The sequence below is a fragment of the Pseudophryne corroboree genome, chromosome 4 (assembly GCF_028390025.1).
Source record: "Pseudophryne corroboree isolate aPseCor3 chromosome 4, aPseCor3.hap2, whole genome shotgun sequence".
NCBI classification, from domain to species: Eukaryota; Metazoa; Chordata; class Amphibia; order Anura; family Myobatrachidae; genus Pseudophryne; species Pseudophryne corroboree.
In genome coordinates this window covers 11,143,907-11,158,465 of record NC_086447.1, presented here as the reverse complement: position 1 = coordinate 11,158,465, position 14,559 = coordinate 11,143,907, and the positions used below count along the sequence as shown (strand labels likewise).

Below are 14,559 nucleotides of genomic sequence, written 5' to 3'. Positions count from 1 at the left end.
CGTGTGGTCAAGCCTGGAAACGTCTCTTCACATAAATATACTGGAACTAAGAGCAATCTACAATGCTCTAAGCCTGGCAAAACCTCTGCTTCAGGGTCAGCCGGTGTTGATCCAGTCGGACAACATCACGGCAGTCGCCCACGTAAACAGACAGGGCGGCACAAGAAGCAGGAGGGCAATGGCAGAAGCTGCAAGGATTCTTCGCTGGGCAGAAAATCATGTGATAGCACTGTCAGCAGTGTTCATCCCGGGAGTGGACAACTGGGAAGCAGACTTCCTCAGCAGACACGATCTTCACCCGGGAGAGTGGGGACTTCATCCAGAAGTCTTCCACATGATTGTGGTCCATTGGGAAAGACCAATGGTGGACATGATGGCGTCCCGCCTCAACAAAAAACTAGACAGGTATTGCGCCAGGTCAAGAGACCCTCAGGCAATAGCTGTGGACGTTCTGGTAACACCATGGGTGTACCAGTCAGTGTATGTGTTCCCTCCTCTGCCTCTCATACCCAAGGTACTGAGAATTATACGGCAAAGGGGAGTAAGAACGATACTCGTGGCTCCGGACTGGCCAAGAAGGACTTGGTACCCGGAACTTCAGGAGATGCTCACGGAAGATCCGTGGCCCCTACCTCTAAGAAGAGACCTGCTTCAGCAGGGACCGTGTCTATTCCAAGACTTACCGCGGCTGCGTTTGACGGCATGGCGGTTGAACGCCGGATCCTAAGGGAAAAAGGTATTCCGGAAGAGGTCATCCCTACCCTGGTCAAAGCCAGGAAGGAGGTGACTGCACAACATTATCACTGCATTTGGAGAAAATATGTTGCGTGGTGTGAGGCCAGGAAGGCCCCGACGGAGGAATTTCAACTGGGTCGATTCCTACATTTCCTGCAAACAGGATTGTCTATGGGCCTCAAATTGGGGTCCATTAAGGTTCAAATTTCGGCCCTGTCGATTTTCTTTCAGAAAGAATTGGCTTCAGTTCCTGAAGTCCAGACTTTTGTAAAAGGAGTACTACATATACAGCCCCCGATTGTGCCTCCAGTGGCACCGTGGGATCTCAATGTAGTTTTGGATTTTCTCAAATCCCATTGGTTTGAGCCACTCAAATCGGTGGATTTGAAATATCTTACATGGAAAGTAACCATGCTACTGGCCCTGGCTTCGGCCAGGAGAGTGTCAGAATTGGCGGCTTTATCGTACAAAAGCCCATATCTGATTTTCCATTCGGACAGGGCAGAACTGCGGACGCGTCCTCAGTTTCTCCCTAAGGTGGTATCAGCGTTTCACCTGAACCAGCCTATTGTGGTGCCTGCGGCTACTAGCGATTTGGAGGACTCCAAGTTGCTGGACGTTGTCAGAGCATTAAAAATATATATTTCAAGGATGGCTGGAGTCAGGAAGTCTGACTCGCTGTTTATACTGTATGCACCCAACAAGCTGGGTGCTCCTGCGTCTAAGCAGATGATTGCTCGTTGGATTTGTAGCACAATTCAACTTGCACATTCTGTGGCAGGCCTGCCACAGCCTTAATCTGTCAATGCCCACTCCACAAGGAAGGTGGGCTCATCTTGGGCGGCTGCCCGAGGGGTCTCGGCATTACAACTTTGCCGAGCAGCTACGTGGTCAGGGGAGAACACGTTTGTAAAATTCTACAAATTTGATACCCTGGCTAAGGAGGACCTGGAGTTCTCTCATTCGGTGCTGCAGAGTCATCCGCACTCTCCCGCCCGTTTGGGAGCTTTGGTATAATCCCCATGGTCCTGACGGAGTCCCCAGCATCCACTTAGGACGTCAGAGAAAATAAGAATTTACTCACCGGTAATTCTATTTCTCGTAGTCCGTAGTGGATGCTGGGCGCCCATCCCAAGTGCGGATTGTCTGCAATACTTGTACATAGTTATTGTTACAAAAATCAGGTTATTATTGTTGGGAGCCTTCGTTTAAGAGGCTCTTTTCAGTTATCATACTGTTAACTGGGTTCAGATCACAAGTTGTACAGTGTGATTGGTGTGGCTGGTATGAGTCTTACCCGGGATTCAAAATCCTTCCTTATTGTGTACGCTCGTCCGGGCACAGTATCCTAACTGAGGCTTGGAGGAGGGTCATAGGGGGAGGAGCCAGTGCACACCACCTAGTGGTCAAACTTTTAAATTTTGTGCCCTGTCTCCTGCGGAGCCGCTATTCCCCATGGTCCTGACGGAGTCCCCAGCATCCACTACAGACTACGAGAAATAGAATTTCCGGTGAGTAAATTCTTATTTTTTTCTTGTGTGAGTGAGGGGTACGTTTTGGCTTCATTCTTCCACCATTGGGAAAGGCTGATTCACGGTGCACCCAGCAAACGTAATATCTACACACCACACGATCACGGTGTAGGTCACCCATATTCCATGTTATTTCACATGATAGTGGGGTTATCTTGAAATACTACACATTGTGTGTTTGTTTTATCTTTACAAATCCCATGAGACCGTCATTGTGCTGAGAAGGTACATCAAAAACCTACATAGAACACTTAAAAGATACCTTGATAGGAGTCATCAAGTTCCTTATCACGTGAGTTGGGGTACGACCCTTCGTCTTTTTTCCCTACATTTCTGACTGCCTGCCCGAGAGAAGGCCTAGATACATGTAAACCCTGTTTGACGATTGAGAAAGATACCTTTATGGATACATCTCACCCCCGTACAGTGTGAGTGGGGGTACGCAAACTATTCCCTTCAAGTTTAGTTTCAATATACTGAGGGAAATTATCTATATCGGTTCCACAGGTCTCCCTTGTTCCCTTTTCCCATGCGCCAAAGGAGACCACTGACTCACCCCCCTTTTTTTGTATATGTGTTTGGATAAAGGTGAAATCCTGTTTTGAAGTCAGTGTTTTCCCAGGCTGCATTTCCCTTGCGCCACTGTTTGTATTTGTTACAGTAACACCATTCTTTCACACCGTAGTCCATTTCTCATTCCCACCAGCCTAGAAATAAGTTTGCGTAAGTGGGGGCACATGCCGCCCCCATGGCTGTACCTCTGGTCTGAATATGGAAGTGATTGTTAAATAAAAAGTAATTGTGGTTCAGCACAAACTGGAGTAATTCCAAAAGGAACTCTTGAAAGTCACCAAAGCCTTCCATGCAGAGGAAATATTTCATTGCTTTTATGCCCAAGTCATGTTTTATGGATGTGTATAGGGATTCCACATCCAAACCCACCAGTATGTGGGCGTCCTCCAGACGTATGCTCTGAATTTTTTTCAGAACATCTGTCATGACTTTTACATATGATGGTAGGCTCAGGACATGTTTCTGCAAATGGACATCAAGAAAGCAGCTGGCTTTTTCCAGAAGTCCCCCGTTACCTGATATAATGGGTCGTCCTGGTGTATTGTCCACATTTTTGTGGACCTTTGATTACAAATATAATGTTGGGGTTCTTGGATGGGGTGGTGTTCAAATAGTCCCACTCGGATTTTGTGATGTTGCCTTGCTGCAGGTATCTGTCAATGATCCCGGAATATAAAGTTGAAAAGTTCTGTGTTGGATCAAATAGAGTGGTCTTGTAGCAGGAGGTATCCTTTAGTTGTTTGTTGGCTTCCTTGATGTATAATGTAGTAGGCCAAATAACGATGTTCCCTCCTTTATCCGACATTTTTATTTGAACATCATCCCATTTCTGTATTTCCTTGAGTGCTTCCTTTTGTTCTTTAGAAAGATTACCAATGATTCTATTTGATTTCTGATGTCGGTAGAGTATGTCAAAGTCTCGTGATACCAAATCAAGAAATACCTCAATTCCAGGGCACAGATTATCTTGCGGGTAGAAAGTTGACCTGTTTTTGTAGATAGGGCGATTGGATGTGGAAGTTGTTCCTCTGATAAACTTGAGCTTAATTATGAATAACAATTGAACCATCCATCACAATTTATTGATAGGCATACACAGTGAATTTTTGGATACCCTCAAATTTTAAGCAATCAGATGGTATCCTTAATCAATTTCTTGATATTTTCACCCTTTAATCATCTTGTACCTCATTTGTTAAAAAGGTTTAACAAAAATTATACACAATGAACAACAGTCAATAGACATGATTCTTAAATTATTTTTATTCTTTATTCAAGAAACAAAGGTTAAGTTTTATTTTTTTTTCATACTTCCAATCACATACATATATTTATGATAACAAATGAGTGCTCCCAAACAAGGGTTTTTTGTCTTTCTCTTTTTCTTTTCAATTGTAGTCTAACCTACAAAATTCCTGGGAGCACCGCCAATCATTTGCAGTTCAGGATTTATTTGATAACTGCATGTATATTGGTATTTCATGTTTATCATCAATTTATAACTTCAGTAAAATTGTTTAGACTAGTGCGGTTCCACACAAAATACTTCCCTGTACAGTCCTTGGTACTGAGGTCTTTTCCTCAGCTCTCAGATCCAGCACATTCATTTTGGCTAAACTTTAGGCCACAAATAGAACACTTGTTCCATTATTGATTTATTTGTACTTTCCCTTTCAAGTTCTTGTCATAAAGATACACATACATCTCTCTCAGCTCCAACGACCAGGATAATATGAGTACTTTTAATCTAAAAACAGAATTGATGAACAAAAGATCATTAGAAGACCTTTTCCCATCAAGATACCTGATCCCATCCCTGAGGCTAATTGGGAAGATGACCTCTTTCATTTGAAGAGAACTCTCCATAGACGCATTAGAGTTGACTGGGATCTAACCAGCTTGGAACACTATTGTAGACAAAAAATATCTCCAAGAGGTCTACGACCTAAGCTATTTCCCTTATTTGAACTCTCTACAGAAAACTTCCATAAGGATTGGGAGCTATGTCTCCTAAAATGCTCTCAGAATCTGATGGGTAGTCTAATAAAACACAATCACCTAATTATGGAAGAATGCATCAAAGAAGTTGAGAAATTAGGTAAAAAACTGGAACAATGGGAAGGCATTTTTGCCTTTCAAGATGTTTTTGTTAAAATGAAGAAGGATCTGGAGTCATATGAAGACAACATCATTGAATGGAAGAAAACAAAGTTTGCAAGAGATAAGCAGGATTTCACGTCAGGACACATTTTAAAATGGACACAACAAACCTGCAGAAGGGACGTGACAAGACGTGAATACACACCATCATCCTCCGAAGTCGAACCATCGGATAGTGAAGATCACCAGGACTCTAATCTAGACCCCAGAGAACCCTTCAACCATAGGAGAGACTCTAGTCTTCATTCAACCGCCTCATATGCATCTTTTTTAGAGGGAAGCAGGGGTAAAACCCGTGGACACCCTGCAAAACAAAAACAAGGCAGGGCGGAAGAAAGAACACCAAGACAAAGATGGCAATCACCCCAACAGAAACGTTATCCATCACGGAAATGGAAGTAACCAACGAGGGCCTTACCAAATGAAGAATTATCAATTTGTCCTCACATACTCTTACACAGTATCAAATCAGTGTCCTTGAAAAAGGTGTTTCTTTCTCACCAACCAATCACTTTGATCGCTTCAAGTGGGAAATAAATCTTCGCCTGTTTGGACGCAAACTTCGACTTATAAAACATTTCACTAAAAAAGATACAGACACTTTGCCATCCAATCCTGACACGAGTAATCTATCACAGCAGGAGCAGGAAGCCCTAGCCTTTATAGAAAAGTTACCAGAGGAAAAACCTTCCACATCCAATCGCACTATCTACAAAAACAGGTCAACTTTATACCCGCAAGATAATCTGTGCCCTGGAATTAAGGTATTTCTTGATTTGGTATCACGAGAATTTGACATACTCTACCGACATCAGAAATCAAATAGAATAATTGGTAATCTTTCTAAAGAACAAAAGGAAGTACTCAAGGAAATACAGAAATGGGATGATGTTCAAATAAAAATGTCGGATAAAGGAGGGAACATCGTTATTTGGCCTACTACATTATACCTCAAGGAAGCCAACAAACAACTAAAGGATACCTCCTGCTACAAGACCACTCTATTTGATCCAACACAGAACTTTTCAACTTTATATTCCCGGATCATTGACAGATATCTGCAGCAAGGCACCATCACGAAATCCGAGTGGGACTATTTGAACACCCACCATCCAAGAACCCCAATGTTATATTTGTTACCAAAGGTCCCCAAAAATGTGGACAATCCACCAGGACGACCCATTATATCGGGTAACAGGAGCCTTCTGGAAAAAGCCAGCTGCTTTTTTGATGTTCATTTGCGGCAACATGTCCTGAGCCTTCCATCCTATGTAAAAGACATGACAGATGTTCTGAAAAAAATTCAGGGCATACGTCTGCAGGACGCCCACATACTAGTGGGTTTGGATGTGGAATCCCTATACACATCCATAAAACATGACTTGGGCATAAAAGCAGTGAAATATTTCCTGTCCATGGAAGGCATTGGTGACTTTCAAGAGTTCCTTTTGGAATTACTCCAGTTTGTGCTGAACCACAATTACTTTTTATTTAACAATCACTTCCATATTCAGACCAGAGGTACAGCCATGGGGGCGGCATGTGCCCCCACTTACGCAAACTTATTTCTAGGCTGCTGGGAATGGGAAACGGTTTTCAGTGACAAACAAGAGGAGTACACCGATCATATCATAATCTGGATGCGATATATAGACGATATCTTCATGATCTGGTATGACACCCACGATAAATTGGATCAGTACATCCTCTCCCTCAATGACAACCAGATAAATATGAAGTTTACATACACCAGCAGCAAATCCAGTATACCATTTCTTGACCTCAGGATATATATCGGGATGATACCAACATCATAGCAACAGAAATTTTTAGAAAAGCAACCTCAACTAACAGCCTGCTTCACTTAACCAGCAGTAATTTCCCACCAACAATCAGGAACATCCCCAAGGGTGAATTCCTTAGATTAAAAAGGAACTGTACAGAAGATTCTATCTTTCAGACAAAAAGCATCGATTTGACAGCAAGACTAAAGGAGAGAGGATATAGCAATAGGCTAATTAAGAGAGCCAAATATGAAGTGCAGAATGTAGAAAGGGACTCTTTGATCTTTCCATCAGAAAAAAAAACAAAGAAGACAAAAGCACTCTACGGTTTATTGGGGATTTCTGCAAAATTTGGAAGAATGCTAGAAAGATTTTGCAAACCCATTGGCACATCTTGAGAATGGATGAGGACCTTTCGGACCATATTGGCCAGAACATCAACATGAGCTGGAGAAGGGCACCAAACTTAAAATACAAACTTGTAAAAAGTTACTTCTCATACCCTCCAAGCCAAGATCACTCAAAGGCAGCTACCCGTGTGGCAGCTGTAAACTGTGCCCACACATCACTAATCTAATGCATGTCACGGACAGATTCGATCAAAAGATTACAGTGAACGATTTCTTCAACTGCAGGACAGAGAATGTGATCTACTGTATCACATGCCCTTGCAACCTGAGGTATGTGGTCATGACATCTCGCATGCTCAAAGTAAGGGCACTTGAGCATATCAGCACAGTGAGGAATGCCAAATACGACTCTACCAAATTCAAGAAGCTTACTACAGTTGCCAGACATTTCTTACAATTCCATAATAGCCGAACAGATGACCTGAGTATCTCCTTCCTGGAACACATCAAGATGGGTCTGAGAGGAGGAGATTACAGTACGGCACTCCAAAAGAAGGAATCCAAATGGATTTTCATACTGGACACTCTCATACCCAAGGGCTTAAATGAATATATCAATCACAGCTTTTTTCTACAAACCTAATCACCAGATCACCAATATATATACCTTCATTTTGTCCCCTGCCAATAATACCAGGTCTAATTTTGACATTCTTCACTCCCCATCACCCCATCCCCCTCTTGTATCACTCAAACTTTTCACACCCAGGTTTTCCTGCCATTAGGATTCCCACTTCGCAACCCCCTCCTTAACTCCTGTTCCTTTCCCTCCCGATCCCCTCCCTCCTGATCCCCACCTTCATCAGCCCTTTCTCTCTCTCCCCCCTTCCTCCTCCCTCCCCTTTTTAACCCCCCATTTTTTCCCCCGCCTTCCCCTTCTCCAATAACAACCCCCCCTTCCCCCCTTTTCACTTTCAGTCATCAGTTTTGCCATTTTCCTCACATGATTGCAGTGTAGCACTCATTCCAACCACTCATTTAAATACACTTTCCGCCCATTCATCCCTTTAACACCTGCACCAGTCTGTCACTCATATCCACTCTCCCCGGACCCTCCCCTTTCATCACAAACATTTCATCTTCATCCATACATCACAGCACCCTCCCTCATTTATTATTACTCTGGATTCCCTTCATCATTATTCTTCCAATCATTCACCACACATATACGTTTCTATCATACAGATATCATCGTCGCCACTAATTATACATGCATCATCAACCTAATCACGCCAACACCCAATCCATTTTCATTTTTTTCATTTAAATATTCACACCATATTGCTTCCACTCCCTCACTCAATCTCCACATACCTAACCCCCCCCCCTTTCTTCTCCCCCACTCATCAACACTACCCAGCCACTCTCAGTTTTCACACATCAATACCATTTTTTTCAGCTCGTTCTAGCCTCCCGTTCCGCCCCCTTCTTTCTCCCCAGGCATTTTAACAGGTTTTATTCACTTATCCCACCAATTCCCTCCGCATTACCAACACAACTCATTAATTTTGCTTCCTTTTTCTCCCCTTTCCCTGTTTCCCGATTTTCCCCCTTTCCCTCTTTCCACATGGCTGCACCAGTCATCTAAAGCTACGATCCCATACGTCCAGGTATCTGTCCATCATTTGATCGTCTTCGTGATAGGTCAATACAGTACTCATATACTGGCCACAGGAGAGCAGCAGAGAGAGGCTCTCGTGACCAAGCCCACCAGGTGAAACGTACGTCGAGAGACGTCACTCTGTGACGTCATCGCGGCAACTCCCAGTCCGGAAGCGGGCAGCCGCGATCATCACTGCCAGCGGATGAACTTCGGGGGATTTCAGGACAGAAACTGTACACATATACCGCAACTGCAGTAACACACACTAGACCACCAGGGTTTGACTGTCCTTCTTTCCTCCCATAGCTAATAATAGCTAATGACTCTATGTTATATTTATTTACTTATGACAGCTCCTCAAGATTATTTGATAGGGTATAATGCAGTGGGTGTGAGCCAGCCTTGAGCTCTAAACCCACACATATACATTTTTTTTCTTTGGTTTTCTTGCTATCAATTAAGCATTATTTGATATACCATTTACCTCTAATTGCCTGATATACCACTACTGTATTTCTGTGACAGTATTTCTTATTTCAAATTGCTTTGCCATTGTTGGTCTCTGAATTTAGGACTCCTTGTGCTTAGCATAATCCGGAACCAGCTCTGAACTTGCAGAGCATCAATTGCACCTTTCTTCATTCCTGTGAGTACATTACTTCACAGTGCCTCTTAGCAAGTTTCAAGCTTTCTTGGTATTTAACCTATGACTACCAATCAATATTAGAATTCTCATTTGTCATACGTATACACATTATTTATATATTTTTTTCTCTACTTTCATTGTTTATTTTTCATTGTTTTATTGTATTTCTTTATCCATCATTTTTTCTATTTCATTCATATCTGTTTTACAATTTTCAATTTCCATATACTCATTCATCTGGAAATACTTTCTCGGACCATTTATAGTTCTGATTTATGTAAAGTACAGAAAGTAGAAGTGGCCCCTCTTTCTCCTTCAATAACGGCCCATGACCATACTATCCTGAATACGCCCGATCTTGTCCGATCTCGGAAGCTAAGCAGGTATGGCCTGGTCAGTACTAGGAAGGGAAACCTCCTGAGAATACCAGGTGCAGTGGGCCCCTTTTTTCCAAGGAGACCTTTACCACTTTTTCCATTCTATTTTTTCCGTTCTATTTGCATTTACCTTGAGCTTAATTATGAATAACAATTAAACCATCCATCACAATTTATTGATAGGCATACACAGTGAATTTTTGGATACCCTCAAATTTTAAGCAATCAGTTGGTATCCTTAATCAATTTCTTGATATTTTCACCCTTTTAATCATCTTGTACCTCATTTGTTAAAAAGGTTAAACAAGAATTATACACAAAGAACAACAGTCATTAGACATGATTCTTAAATTATTTTTATTCTTTATTCAAGGAACAAATAAAGGTTAAGTTTTATTTTATTTTCATACTTTCAATCACATATATAATAATTATGATAACAAATGAGTGCTCCCAAACAAGGGTTTTTTGTCTTTTCTCTTTTTCTTTTCAATTGTAGTCTAACCTACAAAATTCCTGGGAGCACTGCCAATCATTTGCAGTTCAGGATTTATTTGATAACTGCATGTATATTGGTATTTCATGTTTAGCGTCAATTTATAACTTCAGTAAAATTGTTTAGACTTGTGCGGTTCCACACAAAATACTTCCGTGCCACTCCTAGATGGGCCAGGTGTTTGTGCCGCCCTCTTGGGTCGCTTTGCTTAGTCATCAGCGACCTCGGTGCAAATATAAGGTCTAAAAATAGTATTGTGAGGTGTGAGGTGTTCAGAATAGACAGGAAATGAGTGGAAATTGTGGTTATTGAGGTAATATAAAACTATTGGATCAAAATTACCCCCAAATTATATGATTTAAGCTGTTTTTAAGGGGTTTTTGAAAAAAAAAACCACCCGAATCTAAAACACACCCGAATCTGACAAAAAGGTTTCAGAGAGGTTTTGCCAAAACGCGTCCGAATCCAAAACACGGACGCGGAACCGAATCCAAAACTGAAACACAAAACCAAAAAAAAATTCCGGTGCACATCACTAGTTCCACGGTACGGAGTGTAGAACTTCTCACCCATCACTTGTGACAACTTGCAGAGTTAGAGTGGGCAACCATCCATTAACTAGTACATGAAACTGATGATATTCATCTCTGTGATCCTCAGCTGACTACACTGTCCTGCCGTTACCTTCCTGTACTTAAATTCGGATGCCAGAAATTGGAAAGCAAGACGTGTATTGGGACTATTCTCGGTGTCTGTGCTGTAATTTAGGTGAGTCTGTCTCTGATTGAAGTCTCTCTCTACTAGGCTGAGTTGTCTGACTCTTTACTACGAATGTCTCCTTAAATATATTATGAGATGAATTGTCTGTAGAATGGTGACGTATTTCAATAACTCCTCTTCAAACTGATGCCGTGGTATATAGTCTATATTGACGTATTTGAATATTTCCCCTTCTCTAAAAGACCACTGTATAACCCTTACTGGAGAGATGCAGAAATAAATCCCCTTCAATAGGGGTATTGCTATAACCCCTTCCCTAGAATGCCCTTCTCTAATAGAGTCTACATAGGACCACCTCTGACCTAATTTGGTTTGTCCAGGGCCCGCCCAGCACTGCAGTCACTCACAGCTCTGGAGTCCGCATTACTCTGACCGGGTTGGCTGGATAGCTGCTGTGACCTCCTGGAGGGCGTCTCTCGGGCAAGCATCTCTTCACACTGGTAGGCCGTTCCCGGCGTCACTGCCGCCCTGGGCCGCTCTCCTCCGGCAAGGATACAGGAACTGGGATCTACTGTGCCGCCGGGTTTACCGGAGACATTTCAGGTTAGTGATCGGTATTTGCCTTTGCTCGTAGCACTGATCGGGTCTCCTTTTCTTTCTCTCGGGTCATGCAGCCGCTGCCGCACAGCTACGCCGTTCACTCCCGCTCACCTCAGACTCCTCAACAGTCCTCTGCCCTCCCCCGTTTTATTAGCTCCGCTGGCATACTCGGATCTGTCACCAGCTTTCTCCACGCGCTACCCCATCTTCCTCCAGTAGCGCTCGGAGCTCCCACCTAAGTCTGAGTGGAAAAGTCCTGGGAACACGAGCCCATATAACCTCTGGGCCATTCACAGTACAGCGCATCCCTTTTATCCTCCGTGAGGGTCCACAACTACAAGTTCTTTCCCTCTATGAGGGTGACATAACTGTATAAAAGTCTTTGCCCTCTGTGAGGGTCTCATGAATTGTAATAACTATGCCACTATGTGACATTCTTAATTGGAGGCATAAAAAATGAGCGATAAGCACTCGGACAATCTTATCATATAACTCTAACAGCTCCCCCCATGGATGCCAGGGCATTACAATAGCAGCTGCACTCCCTGCACCTATGGTAGCTACACCCTGTATATAACACATGTAACTGTGACAGGGAAGGTGACCCCTCTCAGCTCTGGCCCCATAGCAGCTGCACTCCCTGCACCTATGGTAGATACACCCTGTATATAACACATGTAACTGTGACAGGGAAGGTGGCCCCTCTCAGCTCTGGGCCCCATAGTAGCAGCACTCCCTGCACCTATGGTAGCTACACCCTGTATATAACACATGTAACTGTGACAGGGTTTGTGGCCCCTCTCAGCTCTGGCCCCATAGCAGCTGCACTCCCTGCACCTATGGTAGCTACACCCTGTATATAACACATGTAACTGTGACAGGGAAGGTGGCCCCTCTCAGCTCTGGCCACATAGCAGCTGCACTCCCTGCACCTATGGTAGCTACACCCTGTATATAACACATGTAACTGTGACAGGGAAGGTGGCCCCTCTCAGCTCTGGCCACATAGCAGCTGCACTCCCTGCACCTATGGTAGCTACACCCTGTATATAACATATGTAAATGTGACAGGGAAGGTTGCCCCTCTCAGCTGTGGGCCCCATAGCACCTACATTGCCTGCAGCTATTGTAGCTACGCCCTTGCAATGGATTATGTATATATATATATATAGAGAGAGAGAAATCCAGAACATCTACACCATGAGACTCAAGCAGGGGCTATGTTGAAGATGAGACCAGCATGCCACTAAACAGTTTTAATGTAATCCATAACTTCAGTTCCTTTGTCACGATCCGGGTATCTGGACGCCATTACCTGCCGTTTAGATGTCTTCTGAGACTGGCTCAGCGTTCCAAGTCCGGATCTCTTCTGTGTCTACACTCTGCATATGCCTCCTGTCACTCTGAGACGCTGCCACAGGGGCGCCATGTTTGAATCCAGCATGGCGTCTCCCATCCTTCGCGGCCTCCGCCGCCATCCACGTGTCTCAGCATACACTTGTCAATCTGGCGTCTCTTGTCCTCTGCGCCCGGCGCCGCCATTACTGCTATGTTTCCACATGATTTTCCAAACTCGTTTTCCCTCCAAGTTCTGACATGGGCGCAGCCGTGTTGGATCCAATCACATGCTCCAGTTCCACCAATCCACTGCCTCTGGAAATCTGCATAATTGCCCAGCCAATGCCTGCATAGCTGCAGGTATAAGTATCCTGTGCCTGGGCCAGATAGATGTCAGTGCTTTGTTTGTCATACCTTGTTCCAGTCTCTCTCTCCTGTGGCTTGTTTCTCCAGGTTCCAGCTCCTGTCTCCAGCATCCACAAAGAGACCCGCACCTGCTTTCCATCCTGCGGTGCAGCCTGACTCTGCAGTCCTCCGTGGCTGTCCCAGTTTCCAGCCATTTATCATCTGCTTCCAGCAACCACCTCTCAGCAGATTCCAGCTTCTTCAAGTACCGGTGTCGATCCAGCGGATCCTTATTTACCAGCAGTATCCACTACCACTGGTAATCATCCTTCAACTCCTCTGTTTCCACGCTCCCTAGCATCTTACAGTATCCACTCCGTGTTTTATTACCTGGCTAGTTTCATCCAGCATCCACTCCGTGACTTTATTACCTGGCTAATCCCATTCAGCATCCACTCCGTGTCTTACCACCTGGCTGGTTCCGTCCAGCAGATACAACAGCTTATTCAAGTTACCAGCTTCACCTGTTTCATCTACTGGCATGTTCCTCGGCTATCTCCACTACTACAGCCAGGCCTGGTAAGGTTATTTCACCTAAGGACTTTAACAGCTGTTCTCTAAACCTGCCAGTGCTCTGTGATACCTTCTATGGTCAAAGTGTTCCAGGAACTATATTATTTTGCCATTGCCATTATTTGCTCTCTGTCATTATACGGAGTTTGTCAATAAACTTTTATTTTACTTTTACCTGGTTGTCATGGTCACACCTTCAGGTTTCCTTTAACACTTACATGTCCAGGGGTCTGATTAAACCTTCCCGGTTTAAGTTCCTTTCAGCCGCTACAATTGAGGCTTCCTCCTGTCAGCCAAAACCCTCAGTTGTGACATCCTTCTTGTAGGCATATCATATTGATTATCTCACAGAACGAGTCCATCCTGAGGATATGCATCCTTCCCGGGGAGCTGAGACTGGGTTGGCTGCATATCCCAAGGATGGGTTCATTTTGTGAGATAATCATTAGGATATGCATATAAGAATGAACTGTTCTTGCCTAATATGCTGATTTTGCATCACGTCACTTACCGGTGCTCTGATGTACTGGCCTCTGGAGGTCACATCCTCATCCTGGCAGCATGTTCAGTGATTGCCTGCAATGTGCAGAGACTCTCTCCAGTATGTACACCATTGTTTTCCCACCATCTCCAGAATACGGGTGCCGCCATGTTGCTTTGGATCAGC

The 14,559-nt window shown here is 43.8% G+C and overlaps 1 pseudogene; it reads left to right on the top strand.

Moving 5' to 3' along the window:
- The first annotated feature begins 9,767 nt into the window (after positions 1-9,767).
- On the top strand, positions 9,768-9,885 carry LOC134913797 (5S ribosomal RNA; annotated as a pseudogene).
- Positions 9,886-14,559: the final 4,674 nt, after the last annotated feature.